The sequence below is a fragment of the Schistocerca piceifrons genome, chromosome 4, assembly GCF_021461385.2.
Source record: "Schistocerca piceifrons isolate TAMUIC-IGC-003096 chromosome 4, iqSchPice1.1, whole genome shotgun sequence".
In the NCBI taxonomy this organism is placed as follows: Eukaryota; Metazoa; Arthropoda; class Insecta; order Orthoptera; family Acrididae; genus Schistocerca; species Schistocerca piceifrons.
The window spans coordinates 714,490,198-714,498,010 of NC_060141.1; the positions used below are offsets into that span (position 1 = coordinate 714,490,198).

Below are 7,813 nucleotides of genomic sequence, written 5' to 3' on the forward strand. Positions count from 1 at the left end.
GTTTGTACTGGCCTTTATGTTTGATTCGGCGTATCCGATAAGCAGTACCAGTGCCTTCACTAGACTGGGACCCATCTATATACTATATGTGACGGTAGTATCTTTTTCCGAAAGAACAGTTACCGTTGATGACCATGCAGCTTTGCTAGAAATGAAATGATAACTAAACGGACACCCTAGCTGCAAACCGACGTTGATATACTTCATTGAGGACATGTTGAATATGTGTTCCCCGACCGGGACTCGAACCCGGGATCTCCTGCTTACATGGCAGACGCTCTATCCATCTGAGCTACCGAGGGTGCACTACGAATGTAGTGGTGTGGGCATGTTGGGAATGTGGGTCTCACGGGGAGCGTTTTGAGGTGGGGCCCCTCCACGCTCGCACCAACGTGGTGACCAGACAAAAAGTTCTGTCACCTCCGTCAACATGTTAGTTATCTACACTCCTGGAAATGGAAAAAAGAACACATTGACACCGGTGTGTCAGACCCACCATACTTGCTCCGGACACTGCGAGAGGGCTGTACAAGCAATGATCACACGCACGGCACAGCGGACACACCAGGAACCGCGGTGTTGGCCGTCGAATGGCGCTAGCTGCGCAGCATTTGTGCACCGCCGCCGTCAGTGTCAGCCAGTGTGCCGCGGCATACGGAGCTCCATCGCAGTCTTTAACACTGGTAGCATGCCGCGACAGCGTGGATGTGAACCGTATGTGCAGTTGACGGACTTTGAGCGAGGGCGTATAGTGGGCATGCGGGAGGCCGGGTGGACGTACCGCCGAATTGCTCAACACGTGGGGCGTGAGGTCTCCACAGTACATCGATGTTGTCGCCAGTGGTCGGCGGAAGGTGCACGTGCCCGTCGACCTGGGACCGGACCGCAGCGACGCACAGATGCACGGCAAGACCGTAGGATCCTACGCAGTGCCGTAGGGGACCGCACCGCCACTTCCCAGCAAATTAGGGACACTGTTGCTCCTGGGGTATCGGCGAGGACCATTCGCAACCGTCTCCATGAAGCTGGGCTACGGTCCCGCACACCGTTAGGCCGTCTTCCGCTCACGCCCCAACATCGTGCAGCCCGCCTCCAGTGGTGTCGCGACAGGCGTGAATCGAGGGACGAATGGAGACGTGTCGTCTTCAGCGATAAGAGTCGTTTCTGCCATGGTGCCAATGATGGTCGTATGCGTGTTTGGCGCCGTGCAGGTGAGCGCCACAATCAGGACTGCATACGACCGAGGCACACAGGGCCAACACCCGGCATCATGGTGTGGGGAGCGATCTCCTACACTGGCCGTACACCACTGGTGATCGTCGAGGGGACACTGAATAGTGCACGGTACATCCAAATCGTCATCGAACCCATCGTTCTACCATTCCTAGACCGGCAAGGGAACTTGCTGTTCCGACAGGACAATGCACGTCCGCATGTATCCCGTGCCACCCAACGTTCTCTAGAAGGTGTAAGTCAACTACCCTGGCCAGCAAGATCTCCGGATCTGTCCCCCATTGAGCATGTTTGGGACTGGATGAAGCGTCGTCTCACGCGGTCTGCACGTCCAGCACGAACGCTGGTCCAACTGAGGCGCCAGGTGGAAATGGCATGGCAAGCCGTTCCACAGGACTACATCCAGCATCTCTACGATCGTCTCCATGGGAGAATAGCAGCCTGCATTGCTGCGAAAGGTGGATATACACTGTACTAGTGCCGACATTGTGCATGCTCTGTTGCCTGTGTCTATGTGCCTGTGGTTCTGTCAGTGTGATCATGTGATGTATCTGACCCCAGGAATGTGTCAATAAAGTTTCCCCTTCCTGGGACAATGAATTCACGGTGTTCTTATTTCAATTTCCAGGAGTATAGTAACTGGATCACAGGATGCTGAGCTGTGATGTTATCCGTGCGTCTGGGGAAGACTACGCATTAACACGGTCCATCAGGTGATAGATAGTGGACGAAACGCGAGTGAGGGTAGCAATTTGAAGAGCAGAGGGAAAAAAGTTCCAAGGCTCGTGTCGTGGGAAAAAAACCTCTGCGATGGGTAGTAACAGCAGTAGTGGCTTACTAGCTGCGATAGTTCATGCAAGGTTGGATTTGTTAGTATTGGTATCATGCATCATTATCGTGGCAAGCGATGGCGATGTATCCCAGTTTCTGCAGCCGCTACATTCCTGGAACAATCAAGATATTTATATATTAGTGGGAGATAGGCCATAGATCATCTCACTGTGTGGGGAGGGTGTGTGGAGCTTGTCTGCATGCAGTGTACGGTACGGCTTCCCTGCGTGGTGCCAATTATTCGGCAAGTGTGTTCCAACTGGATATCCAGTAATGGTGGATGATTAACAGGGGCTCACCTGTACCGTTGTGTTTGCGTGTACTTGGCCATAGATGTTAGGTCCTTACAAGTATGTCTTTTGGACTTTTATGTTTGCATCTATGGTTGTGGTCGTAGTTCCCCAGATTCATAATAAACGGGTTCTGCGAATGTCAGAAGTTTCTGTATAGTCTTGTGGTGAGTTTGTGGATTATCTCCGTGAGAGTCTCAAGTCGGCGTTCCCGGTGAAGGGCCACGATGCGTGTGTATCGTGGAGCATTGCTTATTATTTTGAGTATTTTGTTTTGTGTGAGCTGCAGACGGCGCAGGCGTGTAGGCGCAGCGTATCCCCAGACAGGAGCTGCGTACGTCATCAGGGGTCGAATAAGTGTGCAAGGAATAACTCCCTGCAGGCGCACTATACTCTGTGCCCTCGGTGGCTCAGATGGATAGAGCGTCTGCCATGTAAGCAGGAGATCCCGGGTTCGACTCCCGGTCGGGGCACACATTTTCAACATGTCCCCAATGAAGTATATCAACGCAGGTTTGCAGCTAGGATATCCATTTAATTATCATTCCATCTATATACACCACACACAGATAGGAATTCCACTGCTGTCACGTTAGTTGTGTCCTGGTTTTGAAACGTTAAACCGGTCCTGGCATGAATCTGCAGAGTCGACCTTTCGTATAACCTGTTACAGTGCAGTAGAAGAAAACTTATCCACACCTTGCTCCTTAATGCCTGCAACTCCATATATTCAGCAGTGACGAGTGGAAGTCGCTTATTTATCCTGTATCCTCCACACACACACACAGGAAGCATATCGACCTCTGGATTTTTTACGAAGCACGGGTTGGTGGGGTGATCCGACAGCTCGAGTCCGCAGTGAAACTGAGAGTGAGGTGGCAGGGACGGAAGAGGGAACCGCTACTCAGCCGGAACACGGCGCGGAGAGCCCCAGCTGTAAACACGCGTGACGTAACAGCAGGAGCTGCGAATAAATTAGTGAGTCTGCTGGAGCGCAGGCACCTGTGGAGCCGGCCGCAGACGGCGCCAGAGTCAGTGAGCCGCCGCCGCCGCCGTGGGGCGACCTTGCGACCTCCTCGCAAACAGGTTTGCCCGCTGTGTGCCTGGACCTGGACCTGCACCTCGCACTCACCAGTAGCGCTGGCCGCGGGGCGAGCCCTCTCACAGCCTGACGATACTGTAATGGACAATGGCGGAAATGGGAAGTGTTACACCGTGAAGTAGCACTCCGATACTCATACAACTTTGTGCAGATGCGGGTATTAAATGAATGAAGTTCCAGTCCATGAACGTCAACATCAGTATGAAGTGCGACCCCACAAGTGCCAAGCACGCCAAACATGTTGTCAGTTCATGAAGAATGCTGGCTGAAAGCTGCTATGTATGTGGAAATTATTTATCGCAGAAGGACAACATAGTTAAATTTCTATTTTTGATAAAACTGATAAATTGAGATTTAAATATCGCATGGCCCAAGAAGTTAAATTTGACAGAAGCAATACAAAATTTGTTTTATCCTAACCATTAACAATTGGTCCTTTAATAGTTTTAAGGCTGATTACTTCGTTACGTGACCGGTAACCACATTTGAGTAGTATGTCCAACTACGATATAAGGACTAGTCGTTGTTCGATGCTGAAAAACTCAAAAACTACTTGACCCATTCAGTTTGAATTTTTACGTGCTATTCTAATAGACATCAGGACGGTCAAAGGCTGCAGATCTTTAAATATTTTTGGTATGTAAATATATATTTACTATGTAAACGGGAAACGTTTTTAACAAACATTTCGACAATTTCTTGCGCGATTTACTTCAAATGCTTGAACGACATTCAAATAAATACACTACTGCTATACCAAGAAGAAATGCAGATGATAAACGGGTATTCATCGGACAAATATATTATACTAGAACTGACATGTGATTACATTTTCACGCAATTTGGGTGCATAGATCCTGACAAATTAGTACCCAGAACGACCACCTCTGCCCGTAATAACGGCCTTGATACTCCTGGGCATTGAGTCAAACAGAGCTTGGATGGCGTGTACAGGTACAGTCGCCCATGCAGCTTTAACACGATACCACAGTTCATCAAGAGTAGTGACTGGCGTATTGTGATGAGCCACCATTGACTAGACGTTTTCAGTTGGTGAAAGATCTGGAGAATGTGCTGGCCAGGACAGCAATCGAACATTTTCTATATCCAGAAAGACTCGTACAGGACCTGCAACATGCGATCGTGCATTATCCTGCTGAAATGTGGGGCTTCGCAGGGATCGAATGAAGGGTAGAGGTGAGACTCTCTATCTGTTTGATATGTCACATGACCATATTCCCATTTGAAATTTTGGAGTTGAATCCAAGATGGCGGCTTTCAAGATGGCCGCCATGTTGGTGGCATAGCCTATAAAGTTTCCCTCTTCCCGTTCCTCGTGTGTAGGGAGTCTGTTTCCTTGTCTACATTTGAATTTTATGAGGGTGTTTCCCGACTTTTGGCCCACCCTGTACGGTTGAATCGGAAGCGTTTAATTGATGTCAGGCATCGTGATGAGACCTTGTGACCTTATGTACGGTTGTCACGAGGCGGTGTGGGGCCAGACTTCGTACTGATGGACGGTAATTCTCGACCTCAAAGAGCTTGGGTGCTTGATGTTTTTTTTGCAAACGGAAGATACTGCGTGCATGGCGTGGCCTTCTCGCTCTCCCGATTTTGATTCGATAGAGCATGTCTGGAATGAACTGGGAACACAGTTTTCATCACGTCAGTATCCTACAACCACTCTCCAAGACTTACGAGCAGCTCTGCGGGAAGAATGGGCGTTATTGCCTCAACATGAGACTGATGGCCTCACAGCCAGCATGCCTCGGCGTTGTCAGGCCTGTATTGCTGCCAAGGCGGTCACACTCAATGCTGAGCGCATAGACCAGTAGACGGAACGTGTGTACAAATCCGCTAAGCTGGAAAAATAAGAAGAAAATTTTTTCTACCGTTATGCAAGTTGCAGCTGTTTACTTTCTATGTTCTTCACATTGTTTCTGCTTTACTTTCACCTGTTTACACTGTTTGGTGGTACAATAAAAGCAACCTTGCAAAATTTCCTCTTGTTGCTTTAATTTCGAACAGCGGTATATATACGTAATCTGTAAGAGGGGAAACTTATTAGCAAAAGTATCGAAAAGCTCTTGATCGATCTACAATTAATTTTTACATGATAGTCTAACAAACATTCAGACACACTTAAGCTATATACTTTATTGAACAACAATGTACCTATTTTCTGTTAAAATCGATTGTGAAAATGTGCGGTTTCGTTTCCCTTCTCACAGTAAGTTTTAACTGCTATTGCAGAGCGTTTAAAGCACCAAACAAGTTGTTCGTATAGATTCTTCCTCCTTACATATAATATAGAACAAAAATTTTGAACAAACATCTCTAACACAAATTTTAATTTCGTCATAACATTCGGTTTTAACACAAAACAGGAAATCTGCTTATCGCCTTATATTACCACGAAATCTGTATCGAGGCAAACTTTGTAATCCTACCCGTTTTCAGATTAAAACTGTGCAAGATACTGTCATTGAAGCTACTGTTCTCGAAGATTCGGTAGCTGGAGAGGTCTCTTATGCCCCGTACACCAATGATCCCAACCGATTTAACCATTTATTTTAAGAGGCTTCAGTTTTCAATTTTTCGTTGGCTATAACAACAAACAGGGCTCAACGTCGACGAGGGGGAGTGTGAGGGAGAGGATATGTATGTACGAAAATGGTTCAAATGGCTGTGAGCACTATGGGACTTCACATCTATGGTCATCAGTCCCCTAGAACTTAGAACTACTTAAACCTAACTAACCTAAGGACATCACACAACACCCAGTCATCACGAGGCAGAGAAAATCCCCGACCCCGCAGAGAATCGAACCCGGGAACCCAGGCGCGGGAAGCGAGAACGCTACCGCACGACCACGAGCTGCGGACCAATATGTCTATACGGCGGGGGGAGGGGGGGGGGAGGGTGGAAGTAGAGGGAAGGAGGAGTTGGGTAGCGAGAGAAAGAAGAGAGGAGGAGGTGAAGAGGAGTATACATGAGACGTGCTGTTTACTGGTATTGCGTAAAACATGGAAGGGAGAACCCAGTAATGTAACTTTCTTTTCACACAACCTGTTTATTTAATAATATGTAATCATAAATTTGTTTTCTTCACAAATCAACAAATTTGTAAAATGAATAAGCTTTTACAAGAGAAATCAAAACAAGATCAACATGACAATAATTACAAGGTCCAGGACCTGCAGCCCGCCCATTATGGGGTGAAACAGGGGTGTTTACTACCGCGCTGGACACTGTTCCTCTTATTAAATGCGCCGGCCGAGGTGACCGAGCAGTTCTAGACGCTACAGTCTGGAACCGCGTGACCGCTACGGTCGCAGGTTCGAATCCTGCCTCGGGCATGGTTGTGTGTGATGTCCTTAGGTTAGTTTGGTTTAAGTAGTTCTAAGTTCTAGGGGACTGATGACCTCAGAAGTTAAGTCCCATAGTGCTCAGAGCCATTTGAACCATTTTTTATTAAATGCCATTCTGCAACACATGAAAACATGTTAGTAATATTGATGACAAGAGTGTCTAAATTACGCGAAGAGATGACGTATTTTTTTTTTTTTTTTTTTTTTATTTGGAAACTGTATGTCGAAAGGTTCGGGGTTAAGATGCGCACCTATGCTTAAAGGTTAAAGAAGTTAGGAAACAATTATGACAATGACAAGGCTTGCTCCAAAGTGAGCAATCTTTTCATTTCAATCATCAACCAAGGTGCGACTGGGTCCCAACCAGTCCCTTTTGACAATCTGACTAAAGCCCTGGTGATAGTTGACTGTTAATATGACACAAGTTAAACAGCTTCTCAGTTATGAAGGCCGCTCTGAAGAAAAGTTTTAGAACATTACATATTAGCACTTATTACAAGAGAACTAACTCGGCGGAACCACAAAATCCAGTTAAAAATACACTAATAGTAACCCGGTCTTTCAAAGACAGGTACGCACACCTTAGTACAACTGGTAGTTCAGATTATCTCAAATGCAATTACAATCAAGGAATTGAATTGGTTAACATCTAAATCTAACCACAAAACCGCTCTTTGCTTAACGGCATCCTGTGCCTTGGTACAATTGTTCCGACTGTATTTCCGACCAGGAGCTGGTTCATTAAAACATTAATGATCGGGTATAAGCTAGAAGAAGGGGCAACATAATATGAGAAAACAAATTTTCAAACGATAACTAGTGTCTAGTACTACGGTCTATATTTACGACCAAAGAGGCGACCGAGTAAAACTGAGGATCAGTACAAACCAGAAAATAATAAAAAAAAGGCAATGTAGCGACGGGGCAAATTTTTAAACGACAACCAGTGTCTCAGTACTGTACTACGGCCCATATTTATGACGAAA

The 7,813-nt window shown here is 46.7% G+C and overlaps 2 non-coding genes across 2 annotated transcripts; one reads left to right on the plus strand and one right to left on the minus strand.

Annotated features, from left to right (window-relative positions):
* Positions 1 to 228: 228 nt before the first annotated feature.
* On the minus strand, positions 229 to 302 carry Trnat-ugu. The gene has a single exon. It is a non-coding gene; the product is annotated as a tRNA-Thr (tRNA).
* Positions 303 to 2,752: 2,450 nt separating this feature from the next.
* On the plus strand, positions 2,753 to 2,827 carry Trnat-ugu. The gene has a single exon. It is a non-coding gene; the product is annotated as a tRNA-Thr (tRNA).
* Positions 2,828 to 7,813: the final 4,986 nt, after the last annotated feature.